General features: G+C 41.2%; 1 protein-coding gene across 1 annotated transcript in view; it reads right to left on the bottom strand.

Annotated features, from left to right (window-relative positions):
- Positions 1-24,533, bottom strand: part of FHL2 (four and a half LIM domains 2) — a 105,271-nt gene extending 80,738 nt beyond the window's left edge. Inside the window, exon 1 of the mRNA XM_083855510.1 lies at positions 24,501-24,533. The gene's annotated coding sequence lies outside the window, so the exon portion shown is untranslated. The remainder of the gene's footprint in view (positions 1-24,500) is intronic.
- Positions 24,534-27,788: the final 3,255 nt, after the last annotated feature.

The raw sequence follows: 27,788 nt of genomic DNA, 5'->3' as shown, positions 1-27,788 counted from the left end.
TGCCATTGCTGCTGCTGCTGCTGCAAAAACCCATGGACTGTGTGATTCTTAAGATTAGCTTATTGAAGCTTTTCTTACATTTACAGTAACTATCCACTCTTGCTCACACAGTCAGGTCTCACAGATCTTGGCTGTTCCAAAGACAGAGGTAAAGCCATGAATTTGGCGGTGAGGAGGCAGCACCACAGATGGCTCCTGTCCAATCAGGCAAAGGCTGCCCACACCTTGCATCACTGAACATGTTATGTCACAGATGGGACAGAGTTTTGACATATCAGGGAGGTGTGTGTCACCCATACTCAAATAGGTCCTGATTGCTGGCAAGCTGCCCTGCGACAGCTCAGCATCCCAGTGTCTCCTGTGCCCCGAGACCTCTCCTTTCAGACATCACTCCTAATCCATTGTTGTCCCTTGTATCAAGTAAATAGAATTTTGACAGTATAAAGAATACAGGAAAACTTCAGACTTCTACCTTCTCTACTGAATTAATCATCTCTGGCGGATTTGTGGCTTCCTATGACCCTTGAGTTTTACTGTCTGCTAGCACATCAGGCACTGATTTTCCTCTCTTTTTCCCCTACAGCAAGCATTACAGTGATCTTCTCAACACTGACAGGGACAGGGCTTATTTCCAGTAAAAGGGCACCATACTTAGCTGTGCAGGGTAAGTGAGGTTAGTGGGATAGGTGCATGGGAATAATAAAGGCACAGAGGGCAGCAGATTTTCAATATGTTTATGCAGTTAAATGTAACAAGTTCAGACACTATCATTTTTTCCCCCATAGTTCACCAAAAAAAATCTCTTTATGGTGTTTTCTCTCTGTGAGTGCTTTTGTATTTTTCTTAACCTCTGCATTGCAGTGCAGCTAGGCTGTGCACATGAAGATATACTCCCTGCCCTGGGGAAGATCCGAGATAAGCAGAGAAGTGACACACAAATGGCAGGGGGGAGAGAGAGCGATCTAATCGACTGGCTGCAAGCTTTGTACATTGAGATAGCGAAAGCACACACAGAAGAGGAAAGTTGGTTTCTGCTGGGAGAGGCACGCTTCTCTCCCCCTTCTCTTCTTTGCCCTTGTCTTTTCACCCTTGTTGCCCTCGTGCCCTTTTTGTACTTCCTATGCTGAGATGATGTTAAGCTTGTGAGGGCTGTGGTGTGGCCTGTGTACATATATTGGCCGCTTAGTTTGTTTTCTAATTTAGCTTGCTGCCTGTCTCTGTCTCAGCTCATGGCCTTCAGCCTGGCACAGGAGTGTCAGCTGTTCCTTGCTAAAATTGGCTCCATTCCTCTTGCTGTCTGGTGAATACCTAACACCTGCTGATGGTCTTCTAGTTTGGGAATTTTCCCATATCTCCCGTATTGCACATAATGGAAAATGAGCTATTTTTCCACTCCTCCCTTTCTCACACCTAAAAAGTCTTTTCAGGTGTCAAATCTGAATTCAGCAATACCAAAGGATTTCCTGCACTTTTATTTCTCTGTATTGTTCATCCATGGGTGGAGCTTTTGAAACTCTTCTTCAAAACCATATGGCCATGGTTGCGCAGGAGACATCATATAGGGCTCCTGTTGGTGTTACAACACACTCAGGCTGCTGTGCAATGTAACTGTGAAGCTTAGGTGACCAATTCTGCTCCTGCTCCTTGTAGGATGCTGTGGTGTGTGCTCAGAAGGAGGTAGGACCTATCTTTGGTCTCATTACAGGTACTTAAAACAAACAAATTTTATGAATTTCCTGGCACCAAGCTCTAGTCGGGTAATTATGCTGTAGAATATTTCAGAGGTCTAACACAAACAGAGTAAACTTCCTCTACAATGAATATCTTGGCTTTGAAAGTTCTGGCCAGGGGAAAGATGGGCATTTGGCTTGGCATCTCTGCTTTTCTGATGGCTTTTTTCATCTCCTTTCTCACAGACACTTCTGAAAAGAGCTGTCAGATCACAGCTGCTTGTTTCACACCTCTCTGAGTGAGCAAGGACAAGGGCAGTGGAGCCAAGCATTCATCCCTGGCTGTCACCCAGACAGCCTATGTGCACTTGGGCAAGTTGTCAAATCCTCCACCACCACTCCCCACCATGCCACATTTAACAGAGTTCATTTCTGAGCTCTCTGGGATGTCTACTCCTCTGTAACCACTGAAGAATTGTCAGTCTGGATCCATGATCCATAACTTCATGCATGTAACTGAAGAGCCTGGTAAACATCTCATTCCCATCACCTCTCTTTGTGATCCCTGGATGGCCAGAGACCAGCATTTCCAAGTGAGAGATGAGATGGGACATAGTGGTCTAGCATAAGTCTGGGCTGCAACTCTCCTTCTCTGAGTCCACAGCACCTGGTGAAAATGTGCTGAAGCTGAGGCATGGATGTTTCAACATGTCGCCAAAGTGACTTCTGAGTTGGAGTGTCTTCAATAAAATGTCTGAGACATGATGGAGCCTTTACATCCATTTGCTGGGAGGACTTTGTCTGCTATCTGTTATGAAGCTCTTCCCAAATACAACTTAATTGCTTAGCTTTATAATAAGTTACATATTCCCTGACTTTTCAGAGAAGAAAGTGTGTTTCTTCCCGTGGCTGTGACAGGAACAGACACATTTGTACCTCATTTCACTAAAAGCGATGTTGCCTTTCTCAGAATACAGATAATGTAAGACACAGATTTGTAAAGTAACTTCTGAAAAGGCTACTTCAAAAACATCTAGCCTCATTAATACAGACTTCAAATAGCGGTCTTTGCTAACCTAGCTCATAGAAACGTGGAGATTTAAGCAAAGGAAAAGTCTCAGTGAAGTCAATGGGCTTAAAACTAAGGACAGACTAGTGGGATCTACACGTACACAGGGCTAAAAGTAGGCTGACATGCTTTGGCAGGGTGAAGCCCTGCTGTCAGGCTCACTGCAGTGACCCAATTTCTTTGCAGGTCTCTGCAGGGGAAATGCTCACTCCTGCAGTTCATCCCTTCCCTTCTGTGTCATTAGTTCTTATCCTTCCATGTCAAACTTTGCAGAGAAAGGATTTTGCTGCACTGCTGAGTGTCTGAGAAATGGCAGCTAATTTTTGCTTGTGGTTTAAGAGATATTTTTTTGATTCTAACAAAAAAAAAAAAAAAAAACCTGCCCTGAGTTTTCCCATGTAATTTAAGGGCTGGAAGGGAGATGGTGCCCTTCTCAGTCAGTGAGCAATTTCATTGCTGTGAAGTTTTGGATAACTGCCCCTCAAAGAGGTGGTAGCTTGAGCAGGAGAAAGGCTGTTCTTTTTTTTTCCCTAAGTAAAGCTTGAGATTTAATACACTGGACAACAGACACACAAGGATCCACCTCCATGGGATAAGCAGGTGATGGGGACAACAGCTAGGGCTGGTACAGAGGAGGAAAATGGTTTGGTAGCTGCTTTGAGCTGCCAGCTGTCTGAAGACAAGATTAGGTTTCAGATACCTTGGCCTGTATTCGGCACTGCTTCTCTTATGCAAATATCTGTAGGTTATTTGATTTCCATTTTCCATAACATCCCCCTCAGTAACATGTAGTTAATATTTATACATACTTAGCTAATGCACAGTTTATATTTACACACTTCACTGTGGTTCTGCAGATTGGTCAACCAAACTTTGTTCAGATCCTGCCCTGTCTACAGATTTGTATGGGTGCAAATAGGTTCCCAATTTATCTGGTGCAAAGTGCTTGAGAAGTGAGAAAGAAATTTAATTTTACAAGCAAAGTATTCAGTGTTAAATAAAGTGTATAAACTTTTTGTACGTTACTTTAGAGAAGGAGATGCCATAAAATAAAACATCATGGAGCAAGGACACTCCTGGAGAGCAAGCACTTGAGAAAAGGCCAAGTACAGGTCCCATGTCCCCCATCATGTCTCTGCCAGTGACACTGTTTGTGTGACAGAATTCATTCAACTGACTCACTGTCATGCAAGGATGTACTTAAGGAAAATTCAGTGCTTGATAAGAAATCATGCCCAGCTAAGCCTAATTCTTGATAAGAAACAAGGCTACCTAATTTTTTTACGATCATTTTTGATGCAAATAAGGAAGTTGTAGAGTCTCCCTTTTACCACCAGGGGTCATAAGCAAAACACCGCAGTCCCTCAGTCACTCTCCGGGAGAGAAGGAAGTGGGAGAGTCATCAGAAGTATTCCTACATTTTTGCTAAGGAAAACGCAGGCGGTAACCATAAGGATCCCCATCAACTGAGAGGGAAGATGCCCAGGTTAGCAGTGCAGCCATCAGTGTGCCACCACGGGAGCTGGGAGAGAGAAAGGTGGAGGGGCACTGCTTGCACACTGCTAGGTGTAACACAGATTTGTTGGAATATTTTATCCTTTTGTATCTGCTGATTCATGAACATTAATGCAGAAAACTTTCTGTGTTTTGAAAGAGGTAAGTAGAATCTAAAATCGCTTTTGAAACCTGTGTGAATATTCACAAAGGCACTTGCAGCTTCCCTCAAAATGAACTTTTCTTATTTGCAGACACATTTTGGGAATACTAGGAAAGCATCTGAGTACAGTCAGAAACCAGGAGAGGGGATTTTCCTGGATCAGTGTGTGGACAAGAAATACGAGCACGTGATTTCTCTGACCAGCCATAAGTCATGAAAATTGGAAAGGCAGCAGAAATCTTAGGAAGAAAATCAGCTGAAGTATATCCAAGCCATAAAACTTTAAACAGTCATGGACAGTAAACAGTATGCACATCATTTGCAAAAGGAAATGTGCTTTCAGAAAAATTATTTACAACAAATACCTTCATCTTTTCTCCCTGCCCCTTTGAGCACAGCTCTGAGCAATGTATGTTGAAAGGAAAGAACCGGTGTTGGCAAATAAAAATTGACATTTTTTTAATTCAGAAAATGTCAAGACAAGCAACTGTGCTCTCCTGTAAAGCACCATCATGTCCCTTCTGGAGCTCTGTGTGCTCTTGGTAAGTGGTGGCCAGCATCAGTTTTCTTCTCAGGAAGAGCACACATGAGGAAAGAGAAATAGCATGAGTAATGTTACTGATGAGGGAGAATTTCCCAATTTCCTCCACTGTTTTACAACTCTACAGCACACATTATATTTCCATTATAAGCAAAAAGGAGTGATTATATTCATATTAAAAGAACCCTGTTGCTCTGGGAAGGTCTCACTGTTTGTTTTTACTGAGAGATCTTGAAAAAGATGAGGTTTATTTCTCAAAATTGGTAAAATACAGTTCTGAGCAATGACTAAAAGTAAGTTTCATTTGCAGTGAGTTATCACTTACAACTCTGACAGAGAAGTTTATTACAGGAGTCTTGACAGCTCATTAACTACCTTACTGAAGAACACTTGTGGTATAATAAAACTACCATCACTCTACCTTCGCAGCCAGAGAAAAAATGAACATGCCATTTACATATTATGTTCAATCAACAGCCACAGAAACACAAGCCTCCAAGTCTCAAGTGAGTTCTATGGTGGGGTTTCAGTGGGCTGTGGGAAATGCCTGTCTCCTGCAGAGGAAGGCCACCAAACCAGGGCTACTCCACAGCTGCCCTTTGCCCAGCCCATTCAAGATCTTCTCAGCCACTTCTCAGCCACTTCCTCAACCTCTCAGGATTTCTTTCTGTTTCCTTGTCGTAGGAGGATATTGGAGTGAGCAGTGGTTTCTGAGGCAGTTTTGCCATTTCTAGTACCTCACCTCAGAAAAGCTGTGGGTCCGCCTTCTGTTGCTTTGATGCTGTATTAACCATCCCTTTTTGTCGATCCTGTTCCCAAAAATCTCTCATAAAAGGCTCCAGGATTTAAATATATTTCACTTATGCAAATCAAGCCAATTATATTGTGTACTGCCATTTGCAGACACAGGAAGTTTGATCTCCCTCCCTCTCATTATAACCTGACAAACTGGAGGGCTTGTATGAGTTCCTGCCCTCCCCTCCTCCTTCCCCCCTGGGTCTTCCCCACCATAAACACTGCAAAATTCTCTAATTTATATAGAAATAATATTTTGTAGCTTTCCTATCATACTTCTTTTTCTTCTCCACTCTCTCTGCAGCTTGTCGTGTCTTTTTTTCAAGTGTGGTTATCAGCCCTGGACAGAGTAACACTCTAGCAGGAAACTTATCGTTATGGATCAGAGAATGTTAAATACTTTTGGTGTCTTGCACATGACATTCCTGCCAGTGAATCCAAGAATGGGAGTTGTCTTTTCTGCAGCACCATCACACACGCATTTTTAGCTTGTGAATCATAGCAATTGCTGAATTGTTTTCCACTCTAATGGTGACTTACTGTTAGTTTTTCATTGTGCACTTCTGTATTCATATTGTATGACTAAAGGAAGCTTTTTGAATTTCTTTTTACTGAACACCCTGCAGACCTTGGATCACTTCTGCAGCTTGTCAAAGTAAATGGTATCTCCATCCTCCAAAGTGCTTGCATCCCTTCCCAGTTAGCTGTCATATATGAATGGCAGAAAAATTGTTTTTCAGTTCTATTCTACAAGCCACTTAATGTGACAAAATCTATGGTAAATCCTTACTGAACATTATTTGAAACATATCCATGTTTGACAAAAACCAAAACCAACTCTAAGCATGTTTTCCTTTAGTGTCCATGTCCACCCATGAGCTAGATATCTAAGCTGCTGTTGCAGTGGTGGAGGTTGGAGAGCTCTTCAGCTCATCGTCAAGTGGGCGATGAATGGCCAGGTGGATTCGTCTGAACTGTACAGTGGTGCCCTCAGGGCAGCCATAGGGAGCTGGCAAATCTGACACAAAGATTACTTTGGAGATTGGTTTGACATGATTCTTCTCAATAACTCCAGGATAGCCAGGTTCCAATCACTGTATTATCTTGTGGTGCTTCAGCGGTGTTTGCGTAATAAGTTTGCTCAATAATTTGTTCTATGTGCTGAAGTTACATTTTTTGAGCTCTAGCTCCTCAGACTGTTCTCCACCTTCTAAAAAGGTATGCCATATTACCATTTTACCTTTTTCTAAGGCATCCCATAATGGCTTCAAGATAATTGTCAGAGAAACACAAATTGCTTCAGCAAGATCTGCAAGTTTGCCAATATGTGTTTCATTGGGTGTTACCTATTTGAATGATTCTGCTTATCTAAATGTTGTTTACACTGTTCTTTGAAAGTGCAGCCTGCATTTCTGATCCGTTATTAAAATAGTGATAGATATCTAGTCTTAATTTACCTTGTTTAGTGATGAGTGAGGCTGTCGAATGCTTCCATCCTTGTTGCTCTTCACCTTTGTGACTTGGTGAAATTCTGATTTTGTTTGTTCTCTAGCTTTCCTTGTGTTCCTCAAGGTTCCCTCTGCTCCTTGCTCTTTATAAGGCATTTTACAGCTTGGCCATTCTGAATTTAATATTACATATTGTGGATGTGAGGAGAGAAAGATTGTTTTTCCTTCCTGAGAACGAGACGCTGGATTCAGTTACTATTAATATTATCTGACAACAGTATTGAAAACCAATGATGTCAGGTTTTGGCTTTAGTGTATCAGTGCTATATTGCTGCTTGATTACTTCAGTCTTATGAATGTAATGGTGTAGGATTGCTTTTTTGCAGGCTGTTTTGAAGCAGTCTTTATGTAGCAACAGATGATATGAGACAAAATTAAAGGTTGCAGGCAATACCCCATATATAAACATATTTAGTTTTGGATCTTTGCTTCCAGCATGTGCTTTCAGGTCACTGAGATAATTTTGCTCTCATGTTTTCTCTTGTACTCACCTCAAATAGGAATATAGACATTAAGCTATTAAACAAGGTCATTTAAGAAAAAAATATTTAGTTTTGTTGAGGGGTGTTTTTTTCTTCTCATTGATTGGTTTTGGTTTTTTAGTTTTTGATCAATTCCAAATGTTTATTAAAATTATAGAATTTTTTTGACTCATTGAAAATGTTGAGCAGCAAAGGAGAGACACATTTGCTAATGGCAAGTAGCCCATCATTCAGCATGGTTGTGATTAAAGCTTAAAATGGTCTTGGATGCAATCTTTTGAACTCCAAATTATGGCTCACATGGCAGATTGATTCAGAAAAGGTTTATACTTCATTATGCTGTAAGATGATGGATAAGCTTGCAACTGCATTTGATCAGTGAAGTGTAGGAACAGGTCAGATGAAGTAGCAGATGGAGCAGGTTGAGAAATGAGGATAGAAAGTTAATTGTGGCCAAGATTAATTTCCTTTATTTGACTATGTGGGAGAAAGGTTTGAAATTGTTTCAAAGGTGTTTCTAATTTCAGAAGACAATAGAAGTATTTAGCACTGCACATGACTTTAGGCACTAAATTTAATCTGTAGATTTCAAAGCACTTCACAAGCACAGCTGTTAATCTACTTGCTTGCATCTAGAAGAAGAGGCACAGACAATTTACTGAACTGTTACTCCACTCCAACTTTTCCACAGCAGGTTTAATGCAGTCTGCTGTCCCCAGTTAACACATCCTCAGACCACAGACCAGGCATAGAAAGCCAGCTCCTCTCTTAATGTCCTTGGAGAAAATTGTAAATGGGGTCAATTCTTCCTGGAATATCCTTTTGAGTCCCAAGGGAAATCTGCATGCAAATGAGTGGAGACAGGAGTGTCTTTGACCACAGCTTGGTGATGTGTCAGGATGACATCCTAGTACTTAACAGTTAATGAACTTGGTGGCACCTTCCAACAAGGGGCCCAGTCTGGACAGCTGGTTTGTCAGGATCTTAGAGCACACACATGCACCTGGCATGCAATTGTTCTTGTGCATCTCCTGAATGCAGAACATACAGCCATTTGTACAAAAGCATAGTGAAAAAAAATTAATATTTCCCATTAGGTATGTGGAAACTGGACAACTTTTGTGCATTTTTCCTAAGTTATGTATTGCCTTCTTCTTGCTCTTATACATTGCAAGGTTTCCTGCATGTCACTGGAGTTCTCCGTGCTCTGTCTCATAAATGTACGGGCAAGTCCAGTCTTCCCAAGTGTAGTTTGCAGTCCTCTGTAGCTTGTGATTCTCTATGCCCCTTAGAAATCACTGACTGATTTCTCATCCATTGAAATCAAATACCAAAATCCTTCAAAACTTCAATGACGTCAATGCTTTTTGTCTGTGAGATAGTTAAGCAGAAGCCATTTGACTTTAGATACTGGGTGTGTCATCATTCTGAATAAGCTGCCAAAAGGAAGTGAAAATGAACAGTTTTTCAATCATTTTAGTTCTTCAGCAAATCTGGAGTTGTACACAGACCTTTCAGTTTTCTCAGTATGTGTCCTGTCAGTTTGTCTCCTCTTGAGAGAGTTCAATATCGTAGGTGTCACAGTCATATTATAAAGCAGCCATTTCACAAAAAAATCTGATTTCACAATGTGATTGAAACATATTAAAAATACCATTTGCTGTATTTACAAATCCTGGCAGCTAACAGGGGCACTCACAAAGCAGATGGGAATCTCTTCAGCTAGTGTTTACCAATTTGGGGTACTTCACTGAATAAGAGATTTTTGTAAAAGAGTTTTTTATGTAGGGGTAGCTGTGTACTGATATTAAGTAGGAGGGTAGCTTTTCTTGAGCAACACAGTCAGATGTAGTTCTGATCATGACAACTAAATAGCACATCTCCTGGCACTCAGTAGCAATGCAAAAATGGCAGATTATATTTATTACATCAAAGGAACTGGAATTGGTACAGGGCACAGATCCTGCAGATATTACATAGGCAAAATAGCAGTGAAGTAAGTAGGAATTTTGGCTGAGCTGTGCCTCTTGTTATCACATGGCTTTGAAATCTGAAAATGTAAGGCTTGAGTCCAATCATTCACACTCATGCTAATAATAGGAAAATAAATGAACACATAAATAATGATATCACCTGATGGTATCTTCTCATATAATCCTGATTTCTCTGTATACTTCAGGTTCTGTCCATTTATACAAAAGAAAGTGTAAAAAAAAAAAAAAAGAGTATTACTGTATCTAAGCCCAAATTTTTAAAAATTATTGAAGGTATAGTCATGGTTGTAATAGCATCATACAGCAACAGTTTTGACAACATTTTTGCTATAGAATGTTACTACATCACAGAACAGTTACCTATATGACATAACAATGCATTACCTATTTCTTCTATAGCACTTATCACCCAGAGATATCAACATGCCTCACACAGAAGAGCAGTATTAGCATTGCTATTATAATTACTATTATCACTAGCCAACAAGAAATGTGCATGTCTGCACAGTGCAGATGAACCCAATCAATGCATGTGTACAGAACAGAAAAGCCTGTAAATATTAATGTGAAATATTATTTCAATAGCACATTTCATTGCATATCAACACAACTGAAGCTCTTGTTAAAAGGCCTAGGGAAATTTCTTTTCTACCAGTTTATTCACTCAATACAGATGACTGGAGAAAAAGATAATGACCATGAAACTAGAATTAATCTTCATATATAATTGATGATTTAATTGTAGTAGTCTTTCATGAAGCTAAATAATCACTAGTTGATACAGAATTGTTCTCAAGATTTACAGAATAAACACCCATCACATTTTAGACATCACACAATAGCCCAAGCTATAATTATCAGTTCATCATTAGTATTGTTAAACATATCACGTAGACACTGGAAATCAATCCCAAAATACCAAAACCTCAAGCAGCATCCTAATTGATATAAAACAACCTTCATATTCACGTTATTGACTGATTTAAAATTAGTATATTTAGCCAGAACTCTGGTTCTGCATTTAAAAGAGAAGCATGATCCAAGATTTTGAGGTAAACCATCATGTTGCTATAAAGAAAAAAACTGTCAAGATAATAAAACATGGGAAGTAACAGAGAGATGAAGTCCAGCAGTGGTAGTGCTAGAATATGTTATTAATTTTGGATTAGGTGTGAGTGATGGGTTTAACATTTACACTAAAGATCAGTATGGAAGGATTCCTTTCTGTCCTTCTGTATCCAAAAATGGCCCCCTTTTTTGACCTCTCTGAAGAGTGATATGTGAACAATTTATAACTAAACTATACAATGCTGCTAAAGCTCAGGCAAATAACAAAGGTTGTTGGCAATGATAAGTTGCTGCATGCCACAGAGAAATCTTAGTCAGGAGTTTGCCACCATTTTTCAAGAGATGGTGGGAAAATCTTTATTGAAATGGGGAATATATTTGAGAGCAGACCAAGTGATTACCTTGTTTAGCCAACATCTTGCCCATAGTGCAGTTGGTAACCATCTGCCTTTGTACTATTTGTCTGTGGCTCTGGCTGTGCCTGACCTACATGTGACACTTCTGAGCAGATGTGCATCAGGATACAACAGATGAGAGAATGCCAGCCCCTGCCAAAAGGACTCCACACATATTGAGAAGGATGAATACCAATAAATCAGGATCAGATGGGATGCATGGTATGGCATTTTCAGAGTAGAGAAACAGTTCAATTGTTTTATCTATTAAATTAATGGATAAAAGATTTAATAGTAATATGTCTTCCCAATGTATTTGTCTTAAGCAGTAACATAACATTTGTTATTATTTGTTTTATTTTCAGGGTATTAGAGACTGAAACACAGGTTTGATGTCTGGAAATCGAGATCCTCTAAAACTACATTAATTCCATCCTATTACCTTCCACTTACCTTCTATTCATACTTAATTTAACTTGTATGACTGACCAAGGCATATTATCAGAGTTCACAGGCTCAGAGTATATGTTTAAGATATTACAGGAAGTGGACGGGGGGGAAAAGGGGAGGAGGATACTTAAAAGTAATGAGTCGAATGCAAGTATGTTGGAAGAGGGACTCATGGAATCTATGCAGTAGCCAAGGCAGGAAAAGTGCTGTGCTGTCAACAAGCATCATGATGAAATGGAGATAACCACATGCTCAGCTAGTATGCCATATCTGTGTGATACAAAGCAGCCTGGAACCCTTTATTTGAATTGCAGGAAATGGCATTTTGTGCTAGGCACTTGTCCTTTGGAAGACGTGTTCAATTGGTTAGCCAAGGAGGGCTCATCATGAGGAATTTTTGAGAGACATGCTCATTGGTATTGAGAGTAACAGTTAGGGCTATGTATGGGACTGAAACTTCAATTTTACCATCTTTTCAATATTAGCTTTACAGTTCTGCTAAGTTATTTTCAACATTGTAGGATCTTTAATTACTACAGTATTTTTAATGAAGCCTTGACTAAAGATCTGTTTAAAACCAGACAATGTTAAAAATACTTGGTATAGTGACTTCTTTATACAAAGAATGAAAATAGTTTTCTTATCTAATGTCTGCATGTCATCCATCATCAGTGGATATATCACAGGCAATTTATAAGAATTTATAACAATGCAGTGAACTACATGATTTGAAATGTCAGAATTTTTCTTAAAGAGAACAAATGGGCAAAAATGAGAAGCAAAATTGATGAGAAAACAAAATACATTTGATTTAATAAGGACACATGCATCTTTTCAAAGGCAGATGAATAAATTTAGAACAGAGGTATTTGTGCCTTTTTGTATTATGATGATTATTCATATCAATAGTATTAATTTAGCTCTATGTTATTTTAATCCCAATATGTTTTCAGAATCAGAGATAAGTTTTAGACATCCTTGAATATACATTAAAGCTGCATATTTAGCAATAACGTTTTCCCTAGGACTGACTTCCTCACAATATGCTCTTAGAGATCTCTTTGTTTCCTGCTCCCAGTTCAGTTTTGCACCTGTTGCAGACATTAGTGAGAGCCAGAAATGTAAATGCTGTGATCTGAGGAGTGACTACTTCAATAAACTGTTACATGATAGTAAGCTGAATTAAGACTCTTTCCCTGAGGCATGCACTTTTCCAGGACCACCAGGTTTGATATGTGCTCTCAGAGTCCTTCCCCAGTGATGCATGGGAACTGAGGAGCAATGTTTCTCTCCATGCATGTGTTCAAAGAGTGGAAGAGCTTTGCAAATTGTGTTGTTTGGCTCACACTCTATCTCTCCAAGTGCTGATTGGTCATGCAGTTCTGGTTTAACCTTTCTGTTAACAGGTGACTAACACGCAGTTAATACTTGAGTAACATCACAGGTACCTGATCCCAGTTGGACAAGTGACTATCTCCCAGAGGCTTAGCTCTTATAAAGGGATAAAAACAGGCCCTCTAGAGATAAGCCTAGGGTAGCACACTGATGTTTGAGGGACTGTGTGCTAGAGATGTCTTTGGTCTGCCATCTCAGCGGAGGTAAGGGATGGAGATCTATGTGGCAGCTTAGACTGGATATTGATGTGTTAGAAACCACAGCAATGCCTGAGAATGGTCGTGTAAGGATTAGGGCTTCTTGCCCACAAAAATAACAGGATCAATAGCTCAAATGAAGTGCATTTATGCCAATGCACACAGCACAGGCAACAAACAGGAGGAGCTGGAAGCCATTGAAGAGCAGGAAAACCATGGCATGGTTGCTTTCAAGGAGACATAGTGAATGACTCACACATTTGAAGTGCTAGATGGCTTAACTGTTCAGAATGGATAGACAAGGAAGAAGATGTGGTGGAGTAGCCCTGTATGTTAGGGAGTGATTTGATTGTCTGGAGTTTAATGATGGTGATGACAGAGTTGAGTGTTGGTGGTTAAAAATAAGGGAAAAGGCCAACATGTCAGATATCTTGGTGGGAGTTTGTTATAAACCACCCAACCAGGATGAAGAGGAAGATGAAATACTGTATAAGCAGCTGGGAGCTGTCTCATGATTGCTGGCCCTTGTTCTGGCAGGGGACTTCAACTTACCAGATATCTGCTGGAAATACAACACAGAAGAGAGGAAACTGTTCAAGAGGTTCCTGTAGTGTGTGGAAGTTCATAACTTCCTGACATAGCATGTGAAGGCCCCAGCTGGGGAAGGTGCCCTGTTTGACCTGCTGCTCATGAACAGAAAAGGACTTAGGGGTGATGTGATTGCTGGAGGCCATCTTGGGCAAAGCAAAGGAAGTCACCCTCAGTCAGTTTTCAGGTGACAACAAATGAGTTAATTTCACCTTCTTGGAGAAGTAAGGAGGGGCCCAGCAGAACTGCTGCCTTGGACTTCTGGAGTGGCTGACTTTGGCCTCTTTAGGAGATGACTGAAGGAGTCCCTTGTGAGGCAGTTCTGGGGGGCTAAGAAGTCCAGGAAGGCTGGACATTCTTCAAGTAAGAAATCTTAAGGCACCAGAGAGCCCATCCCCATATGCTAAAGACAAGCTGGCAGGGAAGAAAACTGGCCTGATTGAACAGAGAGGTTTGGCTGGAACTCCGGAAAAAGGGAGAGGAGTGTTTACAGCCTTTGGAAGAAGCAGCAGACAACTCAGGAGGACTGCAAAAATGTCATGAAGTTATGCAGGGAAAAAAGTCAGAAGGGCGAAAGCCTAACTAGAATTTAATCTGGCTACTGCCATAAAGGACAATAAAAAATGTGTCTATAAATACATCAGCAACACAAGGAGGGCTAAAGAGAATCTCCGCACTCAACTGAATGGAGAGAGAAACACAGTGACAAAGGATAAGGAAAAGGCTGAGATGCCCAAAATGCCTTCTTTGCTTCAGTCTTTAATAGCAAACCCATTTGTTCTTCTGGCATCCAGCCCCCAGAGCTGGAAGACAGGGACAGAGAGCAGAACTCACATAACCCAAGGTGAAAGGCCAGAGACCTGATATACCACTTACACACACAAGCATTTGGGACCAGTTGGGGTCCTCACATGGATACTTAGGGAGCTGGTGGAAATGCTCACTAAGACACTTTCCCTCATTCATCAGCAGTCTTGGCTAACAAGGGAGTTTCCAGGGGTTTGGAATTTGGCAAATATGTTGACCATCCCCAAGAAGGGCTGGAAGGAGGATCTGAGTAACTAGAGGCTGTCAGCCTGACCTCAGTGCTGGGGAAGGTCACGGAACAGATCATCTTGAGTGCTGTCATGCAGCACGTAGAGGACAGCCAGGGGATCAGGCCCAGCCAGCACAAACATGGGTTTGTCAAAGGCAGGTCCTGCTGGACCAACCTGATCTCCTTCTATGACAAGGTGACCCATTTAGCGTATGAGGGAAAGGCTGTGGATGTTTGCCTGAAGTTTAGTAAAGCTTTTGACACCGTCTCCCACAGAATTCTCCTGGAGAAACTGGCTGCTCATGTTTTGGACAGGTGCTCTGTTCTTTGGGTAAAAAACTGGTTGGATGGCTGGGCCCAGAGAGTGGGTGGTAGATGGAGTCAAATTCAGCTGGCTCAGATGCCACTGGTATTTTCTGGAGCTCGAAACTGGGGCCAGTTCTGCTCAGTAATTTGATGACCTGGATGAGGAGAACAAGTGCTTGCTCAGTAAGTTCACAGATGACACCAAGGTGGGTGGGAGTGTTGATCTGCTGGAGGGCAGGAAGGCTCTGCAGAGGGATCTGGACAAGCTGGATCAATGGGCCAGGGCCAGTTGTATGAGGGTTAACAAGGCCAAGTGCCAAGTCCTGCACTTAGGTCACAACAGTCCAGGCAGTGCTACAGGCTCAGGGAAGAGTGGCTGGAAAGCTGCCTGGAAGAAAAAGACCTGGGGGTGCTGGTCCACAGCTGCTGGACAAGAAGGCAAATGGCATCCTGGCCTGTATCAGCAATAGTGTGGCAGCTGGACCAGGGCAGTGATTGTCGCCCTGTACTCAGCACTGCTGAGGTCACACCTCAAATCCTGCATTCAATTTTGGGCCCTTCACTACAAGATATTAAGGTGCTGGACTCCTGTGAGCGAGTCCAGAGAAGAACAATAGAGCTGATAAAGGTTCTGGAGCACAAATCCTGAGGAGCAACTGAAGGAGATGAGGGTGTTTAACCTGGAGAAAAGGAGGTTCAGGGGTGACCTTATCACTTTCTACAACCACCTGAAAGGAGGCTGTAGCCAGGTGAGGGTCAGTCCCCCCTCCCCAGTAACAAGTGATAGAACACCAGAAAATTACCTGGAGTTAGATTAATCCTGCATTGTTCACAAAAGCTACAAGGTCTTCTAGTTAACTTGATTTTTAAAGTAATAGCAGCAATTTGCAGAACCCAGGAATAAAATTACATCAGAATGATAATCTTTAAGGCTGAGCAACGAAAAATTATGATGCTTTCTTCTGCACTAATGATTTGAGATGTATACCTAGACTTTTGGGAATAAGGCTACAGAAATTAATTTTTTGTGGTTTCTATTGGCATAATATTCTTGTAGATTTTCATTATAGCATTTAAGTTCTGAGATTTCCTTTCAAATCACAGAACAATAGATTAACCTCAGCACTAAGGATATAACCATTTTTTTCCTGAAAGTTTTTTTCATAGGCTAGCTTTTGTCCTGTTAGGAGTAATATGCACAAGACAAAGCCTTGCCCTAACAGAAAATCTTTGACAGAACTCCAGCAACAACATTCAAACTATCTAAATGGTCTCAGAAAAGTGAGTAGTCCTTGAGATTTTATGCAATTTACACCAGGCACTAATTCTTGATCTTTCAGAGGCTGCAATTCCTCTCACCTAAATGTAGGCATCTACAAAAGAGATGTCTCTATCTGAGCTATTTTTTCTTATCAGCAGAAAGAAATGAGCCCTTCTCCCTTGTGATTCATCTTGTCCTGAGGTAATCATGCAAACCAGATCAGATGACTCATGAACTAGAAATGTATGCTTCTATCCATTAGTCTAGGAAGGGAACCCTGGTCTAGCTCAAGTGGAGACATCTACCTGGCAGATGCCTCAGGTTAGGCAAGATGAATGCTATCAAGTGTCTCTCCAGCATTTCTGTCCTTGGTACAGTAGACAGGAATAATTTGTCATAAAATTATTCAAAAGAAGCATTCAAAACAGGATTTTTCCATGTAATAGTTTGCTACAGGGCACGGTCCCTTTCTGAAAGGAAGGAAGAGCTGAAATAAGGCAGTTTCCCTGGAAGTGATAAAACATAAAAGGCAGAACTGGTCTCCATAAAAATTTAAGGATGCAATGAAATTGTACTTTGCTGGTCTAATGAAGGAGCCATCTTTCGGAATTCCAGAAATAAGTGAAAGGCAGCATGATAGACCAGTCCCCCATACTCTTCTCATCACTCTGCTCATTTAGGGGGTGGGGAGTGGCAGGTTCATCACCAAGGATTGTGTTATTAGAGGGATCAGGAGGAAAAGAAAGAACAATAAGACATTTAAAACTGATTAATAAATTCCAGGTGTATCTTTGAAGAATACTAAAATACTCTATTTCCTTTTGTTTGCAGTATATATCTTATTTTAAAATAGATCTGATGGGAAAAACAGAGCATAACTCCATATTTATTGCATTTCTGGAAATGTGCCTGTATTTATTACTGGCATCTGCTGTTAGTGACAGATCTTGAGTAGAGTCCAGAAGTCCTGAATAACACTTGGCTTTCTTTATTATGCTAAAAAAATTGCTCTTGCAGGCTCACTGCAATTAGCAAAGATTGTATTTTGTTCTGCATGCCCTTTACTAGCAGTAATCCAATATTGAATTGCCTCAGAGGGTCTCAGCAATAACTGGGTCAAACTCTCTCATAACTCTTTTCATTTGACCTGGAAAATTGACACTTCTATAGGAGTGCACAGTATATATTTATATGGTCAAATCACCATGTGTATTTCAATCTTGCACTCAGTTCTTCATTTATTCACCTTCCTTTTATGATTTATTTGAAGTTTGTCCATATCTCAATTTTCTTCTCAACCTATTTAGCCTCTAGATAAAGACCACTTAGCTTCTAGCAGGAGCAGAATTCATCTTCATACAGCATTTATACTGAGCATATTCTAATTAAGTCAGTTAAAGCAGCTATCTGCAATTCAGCATGTCTGAGCAGCTCTCCATTCATCAGTGATCTCCTGTAAACACTTAGGACATCTTGACCTTGACTAGTTGTGAGCGCAGAAAAGGAAACATGACTGAGATTCACGGGCTGCTTCTTGACAGTTAGAGTGGCAGTGTTTTAAGTTGCTTCTCCAAGTTGTTCCCAGTCATGAACTCAAAGGACCAGGAGGAACAGTGGCAACTCACGGAGACCACTGAGGCCCCATGGCAGGAATGCAGGGTGCCAGGAGGGGGAAATCTCTTGGTGGGGTCAGTGACATGATGTGGTATGATGTAGATTCTCTTACTACTCATGCAAGAAACTGGGTAAACCATATTTTTCCCCAATGTGAATGAAATATATTCTTACTTGGTTTTGTAGAAATCCAGTATGTTAAAACTAGGCCCGGATTCAACTGACATAATCTTTCCCCACCTACACATACTTTTTTCCTTTTAGCTGACTCTCAGAAGCTGGTACAGATATCATCAAGGTTTCCTCATTACCATGGTCTGAATGTTTCACTAATTCTATGTACTACACCCATAAATATTTTCCGTTTTGGAAACTCAATACATAAAGTTACCATTTTAGTAAATGTTAATACCTAGGCTTTTGAACCAGCAGAATAGATTACACTGAAAAAAATATGTGGTTTGCATGTGTGAAACCAGGACAGAGAAGTATTTCCACTCATGTTCCTGCATTTTGCCCAAAGTCCAAAGATTAAAGCAATCCCCAGAATATGTGAAATCCAGTTCTTATTCCTGTCATAACCAAAGTGGATCTGAGTCCACACTTACCTCCCCAGAGTGCCTAAGCAGGGTGTATAATATAAGGATCTTCTGTCAATGCCACTCCTCTTCATATCTAAAAGGTTATTGGGGTAAGAACGGGTTCCCTGGTATTACAAGTCCCGAATGAATGTCCCGACCTCTACTCCATCCATCTTTCTCTCCTGCCTCTGGCTCAATTTATATTTAACTACTAAGCCTTTGTATAAAACAAGCACTACATTCTTTACTTGCTTCCCTGCATTTTGAATGCTGTCTGTACTTCGCACTTCATTTCATGAGGGATTAAAATGCTTGAAATAGATTTGGTATGTTTTCCTTCAGCCTGAAGTGATAATTGATATAATTTTCTTCTGCAAGAGAAATTTTTTTAAGTTTTAATTTTGGCTCAGGTTTCATAGTTTCTGTTTTTAACTTTTTTCAGTTTGAGGGATGACCTAAAGAATCTTTTTTTGGTTTTTTTTTTTAGTCCGAATTTCTCTTTGTTCTGTTTGTTACACTATCTGTTGTCAACTGCCTTGAGGTTTTGGTAAAGCTTCAGACACTGGATGTCCTTGCCAGTGGAGACTAAGCTTAATAATTTAACAGCATTTTCAGTGTTCAAAGCTGGGAGAGTTTGATTTGTTAAGCCTGCTAGTTGAATCTGCTCGAAGTCCTATTACAGAGTATAAAATGCTCATAATTTTCCATCTATTAAACCAGTCTCATTGCATTTTGCTCTTATTCCCCAATGTTTAAAAAAATGCACTAATTAAGCAAAATGAGTGCAACTCCAGTTTTATTTAAGGGACTTTTCCTAAATTCCCCCAAATAAATTTTCTTAAACTACCACAGATAAAAACTTTGCAGGTGAGGTAAAGTAAGATAAATTTTAACTCTCAAGGAATGGATAAAGATATAATCAAGAGCTAATTACGACCTAGATATTTTTGGCATTCATGTATAGAAAGCAGATAGGTTTCCTGTATGTCATCCCTCTAGCAAAAGAGAGTTGAAGACACGTGGATTTTATAATCCTATCCTTACTCCACTCCCTGAAAGCAAAGGATCACGGTGAACGAAACATATTTTTCCCACAGAGAAATCACAGTAAGAGACTTCCTCTAGCAGCATGCTTTGCCTCTCCTCAATTGGCTAAGGATACATCTTCCCCTCAAGGGGTGAGGTTACGAAACAATGGGGATCCGAAGAGAGGTAGCAGCTTCAGGCTCTTCTACAAAGAAGCCCTGATGAACATCCTGTATTTTGCCTATTTTTATCTCCATTGTGCTCAAAAATTTCATAAAAACTCCTATTAAACTTCAGCAATAGAGCAGCTATAGGCAGGAACTGAAGTGTTGATGACATTAGGCTGAAATGATGACTAGACTGGTGAGGTGAGGTAACCTGGACAAAAAGCGAGTCTTATATACAAAAATAAGAAACACGCATACATAGAAGACCAAAAACCCCTCGCTGACAACTATTTGCATAAGTGGACTTTTTCCAAAAGAAAAAAGTGATGTGATTATGCTTTTGATCTCATTGAGAAGTAAAGGCTTTGGATAGCATCCTCTAAGTGCAGTAAGAAAGTAGAAAAACACCCCCAAACAAACAGAAGATGAAGGCCTGGATGAAAAGAAAAAGATATCGTGCTACCTAGAACTTTGTCACTGCCTAAGGTAGTATTTTCTGCTGCCCATGTGGCTGAGACCACACCCAGAGCATGACCACTGGCTACTAAGGAATTGATGCCCTGGCATATACATCTGGCATATACACAGGGTGTTTTTGCTATCTGAGAAGCCCTGAGACCCCCCGACACTGCTGCTCCAAAGAAGCATAACCCTGTGTGATGTCTTCCAGCCCCTCATTTTCTATCCATACAAATGATTCCAACAGTATTAGACACTTGCATTTAGTAGTAGAATTATAGAGAGGCCTAGACTACCACTGGCTGCAATGGTACCTGCATGTAAACAGTCACCTCTACATGGAGACCCCACAATGCAGTGGTCCTCAGGAATAGTCCAAACCTACTACAATCCTTAATCAATTCTGATGAAACTAACAAAGAATAGCAAGATGTTAAGGGAGCTAATGCTGATTATAAATTAAAGGGAATCCTATTTGACAACTAAATCCTATTAAAGTAAGGAGGTGGATTACAAACAGCATGGTTGATAATGAAATGGGCATGTGGAAAATGTTCTGTAGGCTAAAAACAAGAGAACAGAGAACAAGTTCTTAACACAGGATGAGTGTCATGGCTTACTAACAGTTCAGTTCAGTAATTGTGATGCCTGGTGCCACACATGATCATACAGGAGAAATTACATGGCATAAAAAGCAACTAGTCCTTTTATATGCATTTATTTGCTTTGTGATGGCAGGAGTCTGTCCACTAATCACCAAATGTAAGATTCATCAAATGCCCATGTCGCAGACAGCTGTATGTGATCTGGTCACCCTGTCATAAACTGACATGTCAAGGACACAAGTTCCCTCATTTGTTTTAGCTGTTCCTCTCAGGGTGGAAAGAAAGAGGCCCGGTCCCCTCCAGTGGTCTGCTAAGGTGGGCAGAGGGGTGCCACCTAGAGCTACCTGTGTGCTTCACAACTTGGCATCCTCTTACACTGGCAAACACCAAATTCAACAGGACTGCAAAAGCTCGAGAACTGAACCTTTATGCTAAAATGGGGCATCTCAATTTTGAGCTTAAGGCCTGTGTATTTTGGGTTCCTGGCTCTCAAAAACTGGCTATGCTAGGTGAGAAGACCTGTAGGTTCACTGAACCTACTTTGATCCAACCATCTCAGGTTGTGAGCACATAGCTGAAGTTTGGTGTGGCACTCCAAGGCACAACCATGACCATCATATTTCACATTGCTGGAGGCATCCTCACTGAGAAGCAGTGGTAGCTGTCCTGGCCTGAAGACCTGAGCATGTGCCACTTTCCAGGGCTCTGTGTTGTCATGAGTGTACACTGGTGTTCTGAGTGATGCCACACTCTCATAAGCTTTACAGACACCATCTGTCACAAACTATGTCTTACCACTATGTAAAAACCAAATGCCACCTCCAAGCCATCAGAAAAAAAAAAGCAAACCCCAGCAGCCTGACCTTTATACAACATCCCCACTTAAAAGCATGCAGCAGTAGACGAAAGGCAGGCTCAGCAATTGGTATTAAAGCAAAGGGACATTTGCAATGCAGTGGGAAAGGAAGACAGATGGGATGTCTCACTGTAAAAGGGCCCTGCTATGACAGCGCACAGCCATTTCACTGAGACAGATATCAGATGCTGAGGAGGAGAAGTTGCAGTCAGTGAAAAGGAAGTTACTTGCTGTGCTAGAAGATATTTGTTACACTATTTCCTGACTCTGTATGCACAGGAAGCACTGTTATGGGAAAAATTCATCCTCTCCGATTATATACTTTTCAAACCAACAGAGATTCAACAAAGATGGAAATGAATCCATAATATGTGTATTATGTATCTATGTTCCAAATCAATACTAGAGATGGGCTACCAGTGCGAAAAGCCAGAGATACAGGCCAGAGATGCATGCAGTATTACAAGGACAGAAAGAAATCTATATGCTCAGTGTATTTCTCTACATTCTATGCCAATATTCAAGCTAGTTTATTCATGTGAAAAATTAGTGCTACATAGTTCAGAGCGGAAGAACACATCAATAGTTGTACTGTGGAAATGTGTGCTAAATAACAAAGATCATCTTCTTGCCATGACTATCGAGTGCATCTATATTGTGCAGAGAAATTCCATAGTCCCACAAAATATTTAAGTTAAGCAGCCTTTTTTGAATGAAGGATATTTACACTTTCCTGATAATTTTTCTTCTAAACTTCATCAGGTGTGGTGAAAAGTTACTCACTCCACCTTAGTGTTTCCTACAGCGCTCATATGGTTGTCAGTGGCCTGGCTGGTGCAGCACTGAAGTGTCTGTCTCCACAGTGGCCAGACCTTCCCTCAGTGTCTTGCTTCCTTCTCTCATAACCAGCAGTGGCTTCCTCTTTCCACACTCCACTGCTTGCCCTGCCTTTGCTCCATTTTATGCAGAATCGTTGGGCTTTGCAGTTTTGCGGCACATGAAAAGGAGAGGCAGGTGAAGCCACCATATCCAGTTCTATGGGATTGGCTGTTTACCACTAAAACCTTCTTTTGCCAGCAGTCACAGCAGCATAGCTGGCACAGAGTAGGCACAGTGGGAAAAAGGTCTTCTCTTTACACAAGGCTTGCCCAGTCCCAGGTTTCCTTATCTTTGACCCTTGCACCCCTCACACACATGCTGATTTATTGCCACTCTCACAAAGGCTGCCTTCTGTGAGCACCAGGCTTGCACAAACTGCCCTGCCCTGCTGCTCTCTTTTATTCCCCCTCTGTCTTTGCAGACATTTTCTTCCTTTTAACTTATCAAAACCAGGAGGGGCTGGCTGATCTGAGCCCTTACCCTTTCTATGGCTGCGATCTTTCCCCCACCAACACCTGTCTCTTTCATAAATTAATCCAAAATCGGTCAATAACCCCATCAAATAAGCCATGTCTCTTCTTTTGCACACACTTTTATCTTGCTTTGATTAGTATCCCAACAATGAGTCACCAGCTGTTTAGCCTAATTTTGGGAACTCCACAATAAACCAGCCTTCAGAAGCTCACCGTTAATTTTCCACGTCAACAAAGGAGCCATTTCTTTAGAAAAAAAAAATACCCTAATGCTCCACTCAACACATTCAGGTCCTGATGAATAACTGTGCCCAAATAAGGCCGCTCCTTATTGAAATAACAAATAGCATGAGCATTTGAGGGCTGCTTATGAGCGACCTTGTAATCTTGTGCAATACCAGTAAATCACAGCAAATCTGTAAGGGAAACATATTCAAGCAGCCCTAGGAAACATTTCAGATATATTTTGTTGGGCATCTGATCTGGGCCTACTCCAGAACTTGAACCTGATAGGATTTGCTAAAGGTTCAGGTAAGAGTCTCCCCAGCTTGCCCCCAAAAAATTTCTTACGCCTCTAAGAATTAATACTCGAATGTAATCAAACCCCACTGTCTGCCTGGCTCTTCTAAATCCTTTTTACAATTAATTTCTTCCTGAGGGGACTGTCAGATCTGTTGTCTGGCAATGTTGCAGCTGTGAAGCCAGGAAAACTGATTTCAAAACTCCGGAAGAACAGACTCTGTTTTTATGAGTGTGGGGAGATGTGATAATTTTTATCAAGAGCTATATGTAACAGGCAGGTAGTTCATGTTTTCTGCCATAGGCACCGCAAGTAATGATGGAGAGAAGTGGGATATTGGAAAGTGCCAGACTCACGTATTACACTATTGGAAACTTGGTGATGAAGAAAACATACACCACTTATATTCAGGAAACATCCTTTTGTTCAAAGTATGTCTTCTGATTTCTGCCCATATATATCAGAAAAGAGCTCTTTTTTAGTTTTGTTTGGAGAGCATGTGATGGGTTCAGGCACTGGCCTGAGATCTGAACTCCTGGAGAGCAATTTCACATCAGATTCTCATATCTGGTAACTCTGTGGCTTTGGGCACGTCTGATCCTACAGGGTACTCAGCATCGTGCAAGACCCAGGTCCCAGTCCACCAAAGATCTTAAGCATATGATTAATTTTTAGTCCCTTCGACTTCACCCACTAAACTGCTTAGATGGATTCACTCCTAGGCACTGATCTTCCCACTTGAATTTCAATATTAGTAAAATGAGGATAATTCTTTCTTTACTATAGATGGGTACAGCGAGCATTAATTAGTTAATATATGTGGAGTGCTTTGGAGATACAAAGGCTATCTACATGTTAATTTATGCAGATATTGGAAGAAGTAGAGGGAAATAATTGCTGTCTCTCACCTGTGCAGGGTTTCAGAACAGCATTCATTCCCTCACCCGCTGTAGAACAGAAACTAAATGCTGAGACAAGCCCACGCTTAGGAGACACTCAGAGCACGCTTATCAGATTTAACACACTTTCCCATTTAAGGGAAGGCAATCAGCTCTGTATTTGCATTTCCCTTGCAAATGAGCCTCACTGACTCCTTAGGCTGGCTTTGCACTAGCTGTTTCTCGCGTCTCAGTGCCGTGGTAGCCAACTGCCTCAGCACTGTAACATGCTTTCATCTATCCTGTGTCTGTACTTAATGACGAATTTGGCAAGGAGGCTCCAGCACCAGCGATTGGCAGATTCTCACCCGTTCTTGTTTTGAGATGCTGAACTTGGGCCATGTGAGATCATGATTTGGCCACATGCTTACCTTGGATCTCTAGATAAATAAATAAAGCACATAAAACAGATTGGTTTATCTCATATCATTCTGTAAGTTGTTCATGAAAGGCTTTTTCCTAACAAGCTCTGTAAAATGGCTTTGCCAAAGATGTCTTTGCTGTTTGCTCAGGAGGTCTGTGGATAGCATTGTTATCTCTCCAGAGCTGGAAAGCCTCAGCAGCCCCTAGTTCACTTTCCCACCTGACAGAAGTAATAAACCACTGTTAACCATAGATCCAAGCCTCTTCTCTTATCAGCTGGAGAAAAGCTGAATGGCAGAGACCCTGGAGTTTCCATCAAGTCTTGGTGCTGGCATTTCTGCCTGGTGTTTGAAGTTCACTCCATCCGGCCGTGTTGCGGGTTTGGTTGTTTTTCCACTGAGAAATTATTTCCCCAACTAAAAATGGAGCGTGAACATAAATGCAAGTCTTTATACTCAGCTCTTTATCTGCTTGTGGACCTGAGGAAAGTAGGAAGAGACCTAAACAGGGCTAAATAAACTATAAGAGAAAAAAGACTGGGCAAATCCCTTGGAGATAAAAATTTCAAGAAACTCTTTCTAATCCTGAGGGAGTTAAGCCTGAAAATACCTGCTGCCTATCAGCTGGGAAACAGATTGAAATGTGAGGTTGGGGGGGGTCAGGTCTTCCCAACCCATCCTGTGGGATCAAATCATTCAGCAGGGGTTCTGGCACCTAGGGGAAGCACAGAGCTGGGACACAGACATCAGAGGGGTCTGGCTAGGGGAGTACAGGCTACAGTGAGAGCCCTTCATACATCTCTAGGCAATGTGACAGCTCTCCTGAGTGCAGAAATCATAAAATTCACCTTAAGTAAAGCTGCTACTGCCTGGAAAATGTTCCTTATATGTCAGAACAATGTCACATAAAACATCAACAGCAAATGTATGTACCTATACTCTCTGATTTATATCTTCTCTTTCCCTAATCAAGTTTTGTTGCTAGGAAGTTTGTTGATAATAGAAAACAAACACTGGATGAAAATGAAGAGAATATGTTTTTATTGTTTTTTTCTCCCTTGTTTACCAGTGCATGTTAGGTTCTGAGTAAACTTTTATTCTTTTCTAATGTGAATGCCAGCTATTCTAAATTACATCAATCATGTAGAAAATTACATTGATAATGCAGAAACTACATGAAACTTCTGACTGATAGCCTTTGGCTTCCTGGAAACTTGGACCTTGCCAGGAAGAGGGCTATAACCTGTGAGGCAATTGGTATCCAGTTCATGGAGATAACAGCCACATGTCCAGGATTATTGCTAACACAAGAATTTTACCTGCAGACAGCTCTGCTGACTGTAAGCAAAGTCACTTTTTCAGTCCCTGTGCATAGGACTTTATTCAAATATTTAAATACAGCAGACAGAGCCTGCAACTTTAAAAATATTATGTAAGAATCCATATAGTAACACCATAGGAAACTGTCAGTTAGTGCTTGCTCTACAGCCAACCCATTACACTGTTACAATGAGCCAGATTTTCTTAAAATTTATGATTGGTTTATCAGAAGCAAAGTACTTCAGTATTGGGTTTGGGTTTTTTTTTAAAACAGAAGTTTTCAAAAACTCAGCTGTGTATTTTGTTTTTGTTATGGTATCATCCATAGGCTCTGCTTGAGGTTGCTGGATACATTACAAACAAACAAATCAAATCAGAGACAATCAAATCATGATGGAGAGAAATCAAAAATCAGAAATCAGAGGCTGTCTGTCCCTCACAGAATTTATACTCTCAGGAGGTGTGGCAGATAAAGAGAGAGAAAAAGAGGCAGAGTAGTGCTAGAGAGGGTAAATATATGTAATGATGGAGGAGCAGTGGCACAGAGAGTTGAATTGACTTTGGCCAAGGTTGTATGAGAATCCTGAACACAGCCAGGAAATGAGGCCAGAGCTCCTGAGACCCTCAGCCACAAGGTAGTCCTTCCCACACTGTATATCTTTCTCTTCCTCTCTTTTTAAGGCAGAAAATGTTTCAGCTGAACATCTGCAGTTCCCCAAATTCCTTCTACTGTTTGCCAGTCTGGGATTTTGGAGCCAAGCAACCTCCTCTTTATCTGGGCACACCCTCATGTAGTCTGCCTGTGTTTGACAGGTTTGTTTTCAGGCACTGTACTGATGATAATAATCATGACAGTGAGCTTTTAAAAGTAGGCATGAGAAAATGACAATTTATTTGGCTCAGTTTCTCTGCCTAAACTAGTAAACAAATATTATCATTGCAGATGTGAGTAGGAGCGGGATAGTCTCCCGTTATGCAGCATGCAATTCCCCACCACAGAGACTGCTGCCTTTGGCAGTCTGCATGATTTCTAAATTCCAGTGTAAATGTCCATCACTGGGACAGGTGACAGCAAAAGCAGCCAGTACACTGGGTGGTGGGGGAAATGCACCATCCAGCACAGGAGGGATATTTCCAGCTCTGTTCATCCCTGCAGTCCCTGTGCTCTGTGAGCCACAGCCCGGACACAGATGAGCAACCGATAGCAGAGCAAAGGCATCCAGTTCTGGTTGACAAGCCAAGCAGTGCCCGTGCTGTGGTGCAAATGAAAGAGGCAAGCAGCCACAGCTGGGGAGTTTGGAAGTGGGACCAGCTGAATGAGGTTGACAGGTCTAAGGCTGTCTGGGAGCAAACATGCAATACCACCTGATGCACAGCAGTGATGTGGGAGCAAGATGTCACCCAACCCAAACCATCTGGTAGATGGCTTCTCAGCTTAGCTAAGCAGTTCAGAGGGAGCAATAGTGTAATGTAATTACAGCGATTCTGGGATCAAAGCTGCGTTGCACCACTGAGACATATCTGTTTGTAGCTGGGAGATCTGCAGCATGGCACGGCATGCATTGGATAGAGCAAT

The sequence above is a fragment of the Zosterops lateralis genome (genome assembly GCF_965231275.1).
Source record: "Zosterops lateralis genome assembly, chromosome: 2".
Classification (NCBI taxonomy): Eukaryota; Metazoa; Chordata; class Aves; order Passeriformes; family Zosteropidae; genus Zosterops; species Zosterops lateralis.
This window is presented reverse-complemented; position numbering and strand designations above follow the sequence as displayed.